At 46.3% G+C, this 12409-nt stretch overlaps 1 long non-coding RNA gene across 1 annotated transcript; it reads right to left on the reverse strand.

The window, feature by feature from the left end:
* Window positions 1-5279: 5279 nt before the first annotated feature.
* Window positions 5280-11399, reverse strand: LOC139180182 (uncharacterized). Its single transcript, XR_011564485.1, has 3 exons — window positions 10787-11399; window positions 9703-9826; window positions 5280-9609 (listed from the first exon to the last, which is right to left on the reverse strand). It is a non-coding gene; the product is annotated as an uncharacterized lncRNA (long non-coding RNA).
* Window positions 11400-12409: the final 1010 nt, after the last annotated feature.

The following is a 12409-nucleotide window of genomic DNA, read 5'->3' on the forward strand; positions in this document are numbered from 1 at the left end:
TCAAGTTGATTCCTCATCCAGTGAGGTGCTGAAGGGAAATAATATCAAATTTGAGGAGAAGTCACATAGCATATGCGACATTGCTCCATTTTACACATAATGAAAAGACAAGTTTAAGAAGTGAAAAATAGCTCCATGATTGTCCTTAACTAGTGGTGGTAACCCATAAAATTGTAATGGTGATAGAAAACATTTACAGGGGACTTTACGGCTTACTCAAATCAATTTCCATGTGACTAACAGTAACGCTAATAATAATAGGAAGTCATGTGACCGCTTCCAATCCCAAAGAAAGGAATGCCAAAGAATGCTCAAAAGAACACACAGTTGCACTCATCTCACACACCAGTAAGCAGTGCTCAAAATTCCTGTGGCAGATCATTTTGATATTTGGCAAAACTAATACAATATTGTAAAGTTTAAAAATTAAAAAAAAAAAAAAATTCTCCAAGCAGGCTTCAGCAGTACATGAACCATGAGCTTCCAGATGTTCAAGCTGGTTTTGGAATAGGCCGAGGAACCAGAGATCAAATTGCCAACATCCAGTGGATCATTGAAGAAGCAAGAGAATTCCAGAAAAACATCTATTTCTGCTTTTTTGAGTATGCCAAAAACCTTTGATGTGTGGATCACAATAAACTGTGGAAAATCTGAATGAGAATGGGAATATCAGACCACGTGACCGGCTTCTTGGAAACCTGTTGCAGTCAGGAAGTAACAGTTAGAGCTGGACATGGAAACAACCAAAGGGTTTCAAATAGGAAAAAGAGTACGTCAAGGCTGTCTATTGTCACCCTGCTTATTTAACCTATATGCAGAATACATCATGAGAACTGCTGGGCTGGACAAGTTTCCCGGGAGAAATTATCAATAACTTCAGATATGCAAATGAAACCATCCTTATGGCAGACAGTGAGGAGGAACTAAAAAAGCCTCTTGATGAAAGTGAAAGAGGAGAGTGAAAAATTCGACTTAAACCTCAACATTCAGAAAACGAAGATTTGGTATCTGGTCCCATCACTTCATAGACAAATAGCTGGGGACATAGTGAAAACGATGCCAGACTTTACTTTTTTCGGCTCCAAAATCACTACAGATGTTGGCTGCAGCCTTGAAATTAAAAGAAGCATACTCCTGGAAGGAACGTATGACCCACCTAGATAGTATATTGAAAAGCAGAGATATTACTTTGCCACAAAGATCTGTCTAGGCAAGGCTATGTTTTTTCCAGTAATTATGTATCAATGTGAAAATTTGGACTGTGAAGAAAGCTGAGTGCTGAGGAATGGATGGCTTTGGAACTGTGGTGTTGGAGAAGACTCTTGAGAGTCTCTTGGGATGCAAGGAGATCCAACCAGTCCATCCTAAAGGAAATCAGTCCTGGGTTTCATTGGAAGACTGATGCTGAAGCTGAAGCTTCAATACTTTGGCCACCTCATGCAAAGAGCTGACTCTTTGGAAAAGCCCTTGATGCTGTGAGGTATTGGGGGCAGAGGAGAAGGGGACAGAGGATGAGATGGCTGGATGGCATCACTGACTGGATAGACATGAGTTTGAGTGAACTCTGGGAGTTGGTGATGGACAAGGAGGGCTGGCGTGCTGCGATTCATGGGGTCACAAAGAGTCAGACATGAATGAGTGCCTGAACTGAACTGAACTGAACTTCCTCTTAACTAAAACATGAAACTTTTAATGTCTTTTCCAAATATATTCCTCATAGCAAAAATTTACGGGGTAGGCCATTTTACAAGACTGGATTTAGAAATGAAGTAATTTGTTCAAAGGAGTGCAGATTGAATGTAGGGAGATCTTTAACCTAAGCCCAAGTGGGTTTGACTCCAAAGACCTTGTTTTATTAAATATTCAACAATCCTAGAAAACTGATTTACTTACTGAATTACATAAAATCAACAAATTAGCTCAAGTGTGATCTATGCATCACTCGGGACATACTTATCCTACAAGGTTATGTGTTGCTCACCTGCAATCCAAGCTAAACTGGGTGTCTCACATTTTCCCTGCAGCCCTCCTCAGGATACAGCATGCTCCAGGCTGTACTGTGGTGAGAGCGCCTCCAGATCTTAGCATCTTAAAAAATCCAAAGTAATTCTTGCTCAAATGACGCCAACCCAGGAGGGCCTGTGTGCTCTGATCAGTCCCCCAATTCCCGAGGATCAGCCACCACCGTGGGTGATGCTGGTCCTGCGTCCCGAGCAGATTGCTCTAAGGACTGTCGTGCTGGCGATTAAGGGCCCCAGCCCTGAAGGGAAATGGCATTTCTGCTCAGAATTCATTAAACAAGCAGGTCCAATTGTTTAGTCACTCGGTTGTGGTCCACTCTTTGTGACCCCATGGACTGTCGCCCAGCAGGCTCCTCTGTCCATGAGATTCTCCAGGCAAGGATCCTGGAGTGGGTTGCCATTTGCTTCTCCATGGGATCTTTCTGACCCAGGGATCGAACCTTCATCTCCTATGTCTCCTGCAGTGGTAGGCATATTCTTTACCAGCTTAGCCATCAGGGAAGCCTCTGGGAAGCCCCATAGACCCTGTTTAAATGAATCAGTGTGATCATCTTCCTTTAGAACAATTTAAGGCCCCTTCTCAGTTTTTACTATTATTTTTAAAAAATGCGGAAAACCATTCTAAGCTTGTAGGTCACACCAAACCAAGGAGAGTGCCAGTTGTGTCCCTGTGGACTGTAATTTGGAGTTCCTTGCTACATAAGATGAATTCTGGTAGCTTTAGTTACACATGCCTTATTTATTTGTTTCTTTTTCACCTTCCCTTCCTTTATAGGGAAAGCAAAAAAAAAAAAAAAAAAAACCTTTAATGTGAGAAGTAATGGTGTGGCCTACAAGTATCAGAACAGCCCCTGTGTGTCATCAGCTGCCTGGAGAATGACAAGAGTCGGAAGAAACACTGCTGCATCGTCTAGTTTCAAGCTTCAGAAGCATCCACAGCAGCAGCAGACACTCCCCACCGCTGAGTCCTTTGAAAAAAAGAGCCACTGTTCACTCGGGTCCTGTGGGGTCTTAGCTGAGTGCAATGTAGAGGTATGAACTGGATGGGAAGATTTTACAGGTTGGAAGTCTGGTCACACCACTCGTTAGCTGATTAACTCTGGACAGGCCTTGCCTTTCCTAGGTCTCAGTCTCTGCTCCTGTGACTGTTGAAATGGATGTTCTCCACAACCTCATTTGTTGGTGGTGGGGTTTAGTTGCTAAATCATGTCTGATTCTTCTGTGACCCCATGGACTGAGTCCATGCAATTTTCCAGGCAGGATACTGGAGTGGGTTGTCCTTTCCTTTTTCAGGAGATCTTTCTGACCCAGGGATCAAGCCCACATCTCCTGTGTCTCCTGCATTGGCAGGCAGAGTCTTTAGCACTGAGCCCAAGGAAAGCAACCTGTTTATAATCCTCTGTCTACAAATGTATGGACTGAGGGGAGAAAGAGCTTTGAGTGTGTGTGAGTGGGTGTTATCAGTGTGAAAAGTCAACGAGGTTTTGTGTCCCTTTGTGGAAGGATACTCTGTGCTCCCATGGCATATGACGTTTCCACATGGACAACATGTGCTTAACGTCACAAGAGACAGCAAGTACTGCTTTCTGAAGCAGCTGGTGGATCGCTGCTGATAATCTCAAGTGGTCCTCTGAGCTTCCCAGTCCTCTCCATGTTCCCATCCCTCGTCACACACCTCCATATAAATTTTACAGATGTTCTCTCTGGTTAAAAGGAATGAAGGACAAATCTCTAGTGTCTCAGGTCCTTACACCAGTTGGCCTTACTTTCTCGAGTTTCACTCTATGTCCAGCCTGGTCTCTCAGGACCTAACCCCGACACAGTGATCAGTCGTCTATCTGCCATATTGTGGTTCTTCTCACTCTGAAACACACTTAAGCTACTTGTCCTCCGACTTTCCCTGATTGATTTGTACTCGCTTTTTATAGTCTCAGCTCACACATGGCCTTCACTGGGAAGACATCCTTCATTCACCCAACTTGAGTAAGAGAAGAGACTTTGGTTCCATGGCCTCAGCTACCAGTAAAGTTTCTAGCACACAGTAGGTGTTCAATAGATGTTGACAGAATAGTCGATGAATAAAGAAAACAATAGAATCAGGCTTCAGCTTTCCAATGTAATTCAGGGATAATCCATTAAATGTGAATTCCTCAGTTTACTTAATTCAGGAAGTTCCATCAAACATGAGTCCATCATACAGCAGAAGTGCTTACCATGTGATGAAGACCATTCATTTTCTTCCCAGACACACACTTGTGTGAGAGTCACACAAATTAAGTATTGTAGAACCTAAAGAAAGAACTAAAATGTCTGTTTTTGGAGAAAGTCTTGAGATCACAATCCGGGGGAGAAATAATTCAGTTCAACCAGGAATCCCCAAATAATACACAGCCAGGAAAAGTTTCTTGGCTTATGCACACTCTTTTTCCCATCACTTTGTCCCCTCCTATTATACTTGCAGTGTTCAGTAGGAGAAATGCTGTATTTCAAATCTTGTTGTGAATAGAAATTTTATGCCTGATAATTGGAAACTAGGATCAGAGACTGTAAACAGCCTCTTCCTTGGGCTGAACATTTAGACAGCCTGTTATTGTGCCCTCCTTTTCATACTGTTCATGGGGCTCTCAAGCAATGGACATACTGAAAGTGGTTTGCCACTTCCCTTCTCCAGTGGACTCATTCTGTCAGATCTCTCCACCATGACCCGCTGTCTTGGGTGTGCCCCACGGGCATGGCTTAGTTTCATTGAGTTAGACAAGGCTATGGTCCTAGTGAGATTAGATTGACTAGTTTTTCTGTGAGTATGGTTTCAGTAGTTTGCCTCCTCTGATCCATCTTTGCAACATCACACCGTCTTACTTGGGTTTCTCTTACCTTGGGCGTGGGTATCTCTTCATGGCTGCTCCAGCAAAGCGCAGCCATTGCTCCTTACCTTGGCGAGGGTTATCTCCTCACCGCCCACCCTTCCTGACCTTTAACGTGTGATAGCTCCTCTAGGCCCTCCTGCGGCCTGCGCAGCCACGGCTCCTTGGACATGGGGTTGGTCCTCCTGGCCACCGCCCCTGATCTCGGGTGTGGGGTTGCTCCTCCCAGCCGCTGCCCTTGGCCTCGGGCGTGGCGGCATGGGGTAGCTCCTCCGCCCGCCACCCCTGGCCTCGGATGTGGGGTAACTCCTCTCGTCGCGGCCCCTGACCTCAGATGCGGGGTAGCTCCTCTCAGCCATCCCTGCTCCGTCACGCTAAGTGCAGGCGGCTGCAACGGGGCGGGGGCGGTAAGTGCAGGTGGCAGCGACGGGCTATATATATATATATGCATTTTTCAAGTTTTAATGGGTTTTTCCCAATTGCGCATGCTAGAAACTGTTGTACCACTTTATCCTCTTACTGACAATGTTAAACAGTATATTTGACAGTCAATATTCTCATTACTAGTGGTTTTAAGAACTGTTTCAATTTTTCTAAATTGAATGAGGGAATATTTTCTTTTTTGTTTTAATATATTAAAAAAATTGTTTCTGAGGTTGAACATTTTTTAAAATGTTTTTTGGTTATTTTTATCTCTTACACTTTACCCATTTTTCTATTCATCTTTCCTTGCTGACTTCTCAGAAAGTGAAGTGAAGTTGCTCAGTCGTGTCTGACTGTTTGCGACCCCATGGACTGTAGCTTACCAGGCTCCACCGTCCATGGGATTTTCCAGGCAAGAATACTGGACTGGGCTGCCATTTCTTTCTCCAGGGGATCTTCCCAAACCAGGGATCGAACCCGGGTTTCCTACATTGCAGACAGACGCTTTACCGTCTGAGCCACCAGGTAAGTGGTGACTTCTCAGAATCCCATGTATATTTAAGGTCACTAATCCTATATTATATGTATTGCAAAAATTGTTTCTGGCTTGCTTTTGGCTGTGTGCTTGCTCATCTAATAGATGAAATTTATAGCTACACTTAGAGATTACCTTTGGTTTTCTTCAAAGATATTTATTAGTATTTTTATCTACTTCTGTCTGTATTCCTGGTTAGTTTCATCCTTAATTCATTCAGCCCTGGAATGGAGGCTCTTCTGAAAACCTATGACAGACAAGTCCCCAGCAGTGACCTGAGAACTGTTGCTTGCACCATCCAGCACTATGAATTTCCTGAGCCCACAGACATGCCCTCACTCCCACATGTTTCATATGGAAGGCTGATGTCTGAGTTCCCATCTCTGTCCTCTTAGGAAACCTAATCTTGCATGGAAGAGAAACAAGCTCATACATGATTGGAAGAATTGAAAATGATCAGGGCCACCCGGGTGATCCAAGTACAGCAGGCCATCCGGGGGAGGACAGGGGAACACATATTATACACCCATCAGAGCACCTAAACCACACAGCCTGCCTGGCACCTACCTAGTCCTGGTCAGAGACTGTTCTGTTCCTTCTGCTCTTCTGTTTGTCTCTGTCAGAGGCAGCACTAAGTGATCTGAGCTATTAATAACACAGCTCCTCGAGTACAAAATAATCAAATCTCTCTCTTTAGTCTCTTTCAGAGGGCATGGCTACACTCACTGATTCTCTATTACCAAATAACATTTAAATTATTCCATCAAGTTAAACACAATGTTATTGCTTCATTGAAATTACAGGTTTTACTAAAGAAAAAAAATATGTGGGTGATTGAGTCTAAGAACTAGATTTCCCTTTAGATGTTTTTGCCTCCTCTTAGTACAACCTTTTGTACTAAGAAACTTACCTTCAGTAAGTTTCTTTCTGGGTCCTTCAGAGTGTTTTTGTAACTTGACTCCTAGATATTTCATGGTTTTTCTTTATGAGCCACATTCTTCTTTCATTACATTTTATAACTGCTACTGTCTGCATAAGAAAAGCTCTGGATCTGGGATAATAATGCATCACTAGCCCACAAGTTGAACTCTTATTCATTTAGATTTTTTGTGGTTACTTCTCAGTGGTTTTGCAGCTCTAAAATTATAAGTCTCTAAGAATTATCATTAACCTCCTTGATTCTGAACTGTAGGAGTCTTCCTTTCTGCTCTCAATGAAAGACATTGACTCACAATGCCTGGAACTGGCAGAGATCCTCAAAGCCAACTTCCTTACTTCACAGAAGAGGAAATTGTGGCCAAACAAGGTCAAAATCATGCCTAGGCATTATCCTCTGGTAAATGTCTTTTATGCTGTAAACTCTTTCTCAGTTATGACAATGCAAACATTAACTTGTTTCTATCCATTTCCCCTGTTTTCGGGTTTCTTTATCCCTTCTTTGTCCTGTCAAAGATCAACTTCCTCAATCTCAAAAAATGAAACAAGGTTTTTCAAAAACAGTTTTTAAAGACAGTTGCTGTTTTTTAAATAGATGCTTCCACCTTTTTTTCTTTATGTGTAATTTCTTCTGTAAAAACCTTTGATTTTTCTTCCAGGGCTTGATGAAGAATTTCAACTCATGCATGAAGCACAAGTTGTAGTTTCAGCCAAGATGTCCTTGGGTGGTCAGAAATGACTGTGTCCAGTGAAGAAATGGAGGGAATCTTAATGACAACACCAACACCCAGTGCTTCTGCCACCCTGGGATTAAGTCTACCACTCTTGCAGGGTCAAAATGGAGATGATTGAGTTCATGTCAAGATTCCTGTTTGAAAAGTTAGAGCGAGATAAACATCCACATTGGGTCTAGTAATGTGAGCTATTTCTGATTATGGGCCCTGAGTGAAATCTCTGGAGGATGTATGAGCTGTGAGAGAAACTGTCCAAGGCAAGGATGGTTGCTACTTCAAAGGAGAGAAAATAGAAATGGAGGGAAGAAGGGAGGGAGAGAGAGCAGTCACAGAATCTCATAAAATTCTTCTTCAGTTTTGGGGCCATAAAAGGCCCCAGTCTGCTCCCCACGTGCTCCTCCAGCAGGCCAGCCAGGGAGCATGTGGCCCTGGGTAAGCAGGTCTCTTCTCTGTCAGGTGCTGGCAGCTCTGTTCCCAGCAGGCTCTGCTCTGAGGAGCTTACTGACTCCACTCTGACAGGACAGGCCTCACTCTGAGCCCTCGTTCTCCCCCTAGAGAAACAGAATGACGTCCTTGAGTCATGAACGAGTTGGGAGTCCTGTTACCTGTCGACTTTGTTTCACCTACAAGACTCCAAGGTCTTGGAAACCCATGACTGAGTCCCCTTAGTGCTGAGATGAGGTGTGAACCAGATGAAGAATAACTCGAGCCTGGAAATAAGAAGCACCTTTGACAGAATCATAGGAACATGGGATGGGATTCTTCTCCTTCTTCCTCTGTGCCCAGACTTCTCCCATCAATGCCCGTGCTCCGACGCCTTACGCGCTGGACCACGAGGGGCCTCACTCATCGCTCCTGTCTCAGGGGCTCAGGAGCCCGGGGCCCAGCATGCCCGCTTCTGCACACCCTCCAGTCTCGGGGTCCTGCTTGCAGTGAGAACAAGAAGTGGCCCCTCAAGCCCCTGACGATCTGTCTCAGGTCGGTCTGGAGGAGGCATCATCCCACGTGGGCACAGGCCGCTTTGGGTCTTGGGCCGCGGTTGGCCGCCCTGAGCGTCGGTTGCGCGGGAAAGCTTGTAGGGCATTTGGAGCACCGCACCAGCATCGCGCGGAGGGCCCCAGGACCCTTTCCCTGAGGAGCGCCCCAGGACCCTCCCTGCAGCCTCCCGGGGATGACCTTCAGCGGCCATTCCCTCCGCGGGGAGCAGGACCACACCGAGGTCAGGAGGACTGAGCCCCGGTTGGACGCAGAGCCGGGCCGCCACCGCGCGTGTCCCTTCACGCAGCCCCCTCGCTCCCTCAGAAGCAGCTTCAGACAACTCTCGGATGTCTTGTGGAAAGATGACGCTGGACCAAGGCTTCAGACCCAGACTACAGTCCCTCCTCCAAATACAGGTGAAGTCCCTTCATGGCACCTCCGCGCCCTCATCAGCGAGATGCCAGAGCTGGGTAAGCTGAACCCCAGTCCCCCCGGATCTGAGGCACTTGGCTCCAGGCGCTTCTGAGAGGCGTGGAGGCCCGACGCAGAGCAGGGACCGCGGGTGGACGGCCGCTCACCTGGTCCTTGGGCTCCCGCCTGGGGTCCCCGAGCCGAGACCCGGGACCACCTGGGCCCTCAGCTTCGCTCACCCGCCTCCTCTCCTGTGGGCAGCAGGGCCTGAGAAGTCTCTCCTTCGTCCTCCAGGGCCTGTTCCCGGAGGCGCCCTGACAGCCCACCGTGTTCCCATCACCGGGCGCTAATGAACCAGAGAAATCACTGAGTGGGCACCTGCGGACGCGCGGTGCCTCCTGGCAGGGACCCAAGGGCCAGCGCCTGGCGCCCGGGGCCTCTGTACCTGGGCCTGGCTCATTGGCAGAGACTGGAGGGGATGCGAGGCAGCAAAATGCGGGGGCCTCGTCACTGCCCCTGCCTCAGCAAGCTCAGGGAGCCAATCACCACCGACCCTGGAGAGCTGAGCTGCTGGGGGAGTGGAGGGTGTCAGAGGGTCCGAACCCTCTGCAGTACCCAGAACACTGAGGACTGGAGGAGACAGAAGGTGGAGAACAGCTCTCTGTGACACCATGGCACGGCCTTAGGGCTCAGATGGTCAGATCCCCCTGCAGAAGGGAGGAAATCAAGAGGAAATAGGGCAGCATGCCAGCAAGAAAAAGAGAGAAACCTGTCTGGGGAGACAACGCAGTAAATCATACCTAGACGTGCACTTTAACCATTGCATCACCAGGAAAGTAGGCGGCAGGGGCAGGGAAGCAAGGAACTCAGCTGAGAAGAGGTGAAGAGTCTTGGGGTCTTCAGTACCTTGGTCTGTGGAGGGTGCTTCATCAAGTGCATTTGAAATAGGGAGACTAAAAAATGGTTTAGGTTGAAAATGACAAAAATACTTTGGCAATAATATTAAAAAGTGTCCATAAAAGGAAATAGCACAACATTGCTTAATTTCATCTTTTTAATCTTTTATTTTCTGATTTCTCTTCTGATTATTATTCAGAACTCTAGACACTTCCTCCATGAAAGAGTGTCATTAATGAGTGTTAGGATTAACTGAGAAAACACCAATTATAGAGTCAGGAAACTGGGGCTGTGGCTCCAGAGATGCCACTTGCCTCTGGACCCCTGGGAAGTAGCCTCTCTTTTCTAGACCTTAGTTTTCTCATCTGGAAAATGTGATGATCACTTGCTGCTGCTGCTGCTGAGTCACTTCAGTCATGTCCGACTCTGTGTGATCCCGTAGACGCCAGCCTACCAGGCTCCCCCGTCCTTGGGATTCTCCAGGCAAGAACACTGGAGTGGGTTGGCATTTCCATCTCCAATGCATGAAAGTGAAAAGTGAAAGTGAAATTGCTCAGTCGTGTCCGATGCTCAGCGACCACATGGACTGCAGCCTACCAGGCTCCTCCGTTCATGGGATTTTCCAGGCAACAGTACTGGAGTGGGGTGCCATTGCCTTCTCCGGCGATGATCACTTAGGTCCCTCCAACTGAGATGCTACAGCATCAGAGCCCACGGCTCCCACCTGCTGACACTAGGCTCTGATGAAAGGTTTCTTAGCAAAAAGATACTTCCTGCACTAAGTAAAAGCCAAATTATCTGCCTCTGGGGAAAATATGTTTGTCCCTCCTGCTTAATAAAAGGAAGTACATTACTCAGAATTGTGGCTTATCCTCCTGCTTCATGTTACTCCAGTTAGTAATCTAATCCTTGAAGTTTCTGGGCAAAGCACTCAAGTGAGAGGAATTACACAAAGATAGGAGTCAGATGGGTCCCTCCGGGCATCACCTGGTTGTCAGTTTCTAGCACTCTTCTGGCCCCCTTTCCAGGCACAGGGCAGCTGGGCTCAGCACCATTCTTCCTGAAACCCATTTCCTCTGCTCCCACGATTTCCAGTTTCTAGGCACAATCAGGTACAAAATGAACAAAATATGCTCCCAGAATGCAGGGGCTTTCAGCTGAATCAAATAGATCCACACTGTAACAGTTCATCACTATTCACTGCAGTGAGGAGGAGGGGTCTTCAAGGAAGGAAGGGCTGTTCCTGTTCCTATAGTGTGGGTGTGGGAGCAGGGGGATAGGTTGAGAAATCTTTGCTGTGAGGTCAGTTTTTGATTTATGGTCTAAGGGATGAGTCAGTATTTATGAGGCAGACACACACACAGTGGTGAAGCCAGTCCTGGAAAAAGGAAGATCATAGGCAAAGATAGAAAGGTGTAGATTTCAATATGAATTTGGAAGTCATGTGTCCTTTGGTAAAGAAAAAGGAAACACTGTAGGATATGTAGACTCAGGTTTGGATATTTGAATTTGTCTTGTAAGCAAAGAGAAGAAACTGAAGGACTTTAAATGAGAAAATAACACTGTCAACTTTGTAATATGGAAAAAACTTGTTAGCTATATGTAGACTGGATTCAGGAAGTGAAGGTAAAAGACTGTTATAATCCCACCATATGAAAAACAGCTAGCTAGTGCGAAGCTGCTGTATAACACAGGAAGCTCAGCTTCAGGAAGGAGAAGAGATGTGCTAACTTAACCATCGCATGAGGGGCCACACTGGTAGGAAGCAGTCTTCTTAGGAGGCAACAGTTGTGAATCTGGTTATGAGAATGTGGATGGTCCATTTGTGTTATTCTCATTGGTTACCCATTGAAAGAAGGTATTCATAGTAACAGTCATGCATCATAGGGAGAAATCCCTGTAGCCTGGAACCCAATTCTGTCTACCCCCCTACAAAACTTCTTTAAAGCAGATTGTACAGGGGCAGCCCTGGTGGTCCAGTGCTTAAGACTCTGAGCTCCCAATGCTGGGGCATGGGTTCGATCCCTGGTCAGGGAACTAGATCCCACATGCCTCAACTAAGAGTTCATGTGTCACAACTAAAGATTCTGCATGCAACAGCTAAGAGCCAGAACAAATTAAAAAACAAACAAACAAAAAAAGAATCAGTAAAGCAAGAAGTTAAATAAAATAAATTAAGAAAAATAGGACAGGAATATTTCACCTGAACAAAGATGAGTCATCATCAAACAGAAACCACTCAGAATCTCTCCAAAGATGCTGAAAGAAAAAGGAGGTGGTGGGTACCGGGGAAGGGGGGCAGGGAGAAGAGACAGGAAGGTGTGCAGGGAGCTTGGAGAGAATCCCACGCCACACTGGGCACAGACGTGGACACACCTGGGGGCCGCAACTGGGGAAATTCATTTCTGGTTGCTTTGATTTTTTTTGAAAACCTGGCGTGACGTCTCTCAGCTGAAAGTGGGCGTGGGGAGCTGACAGGAGCTTTGGAAGAGGTGCCGCGTGAAGCAGTCATGGGGAGTGAAGGCAAGCGGAGGGAAAGGAGGCGTCCAAGCAGGGCTAGTGGGGAGACAGGACCTGCTGTGCATGAGGCATCCTGAAAACAGGCTGAAC

Source organism: Bos indicus, chromosome 27 (genome assembly GCF_029378745.1).
Source record: "Bos indicus isolate NIAB-ARS_2022 breed Sahiwal x Tharparkar chromosome 27, NIAB-ARS_B.indTharparkar_mat_pri_1.0, whole genome shotgun sequence".
Classification (NCBI taxonomy): Eukaryota; Metazoa; Chordata; class Mammalia; order Artiodactyla; family Bovidae; genus Bos; species Bos indicus.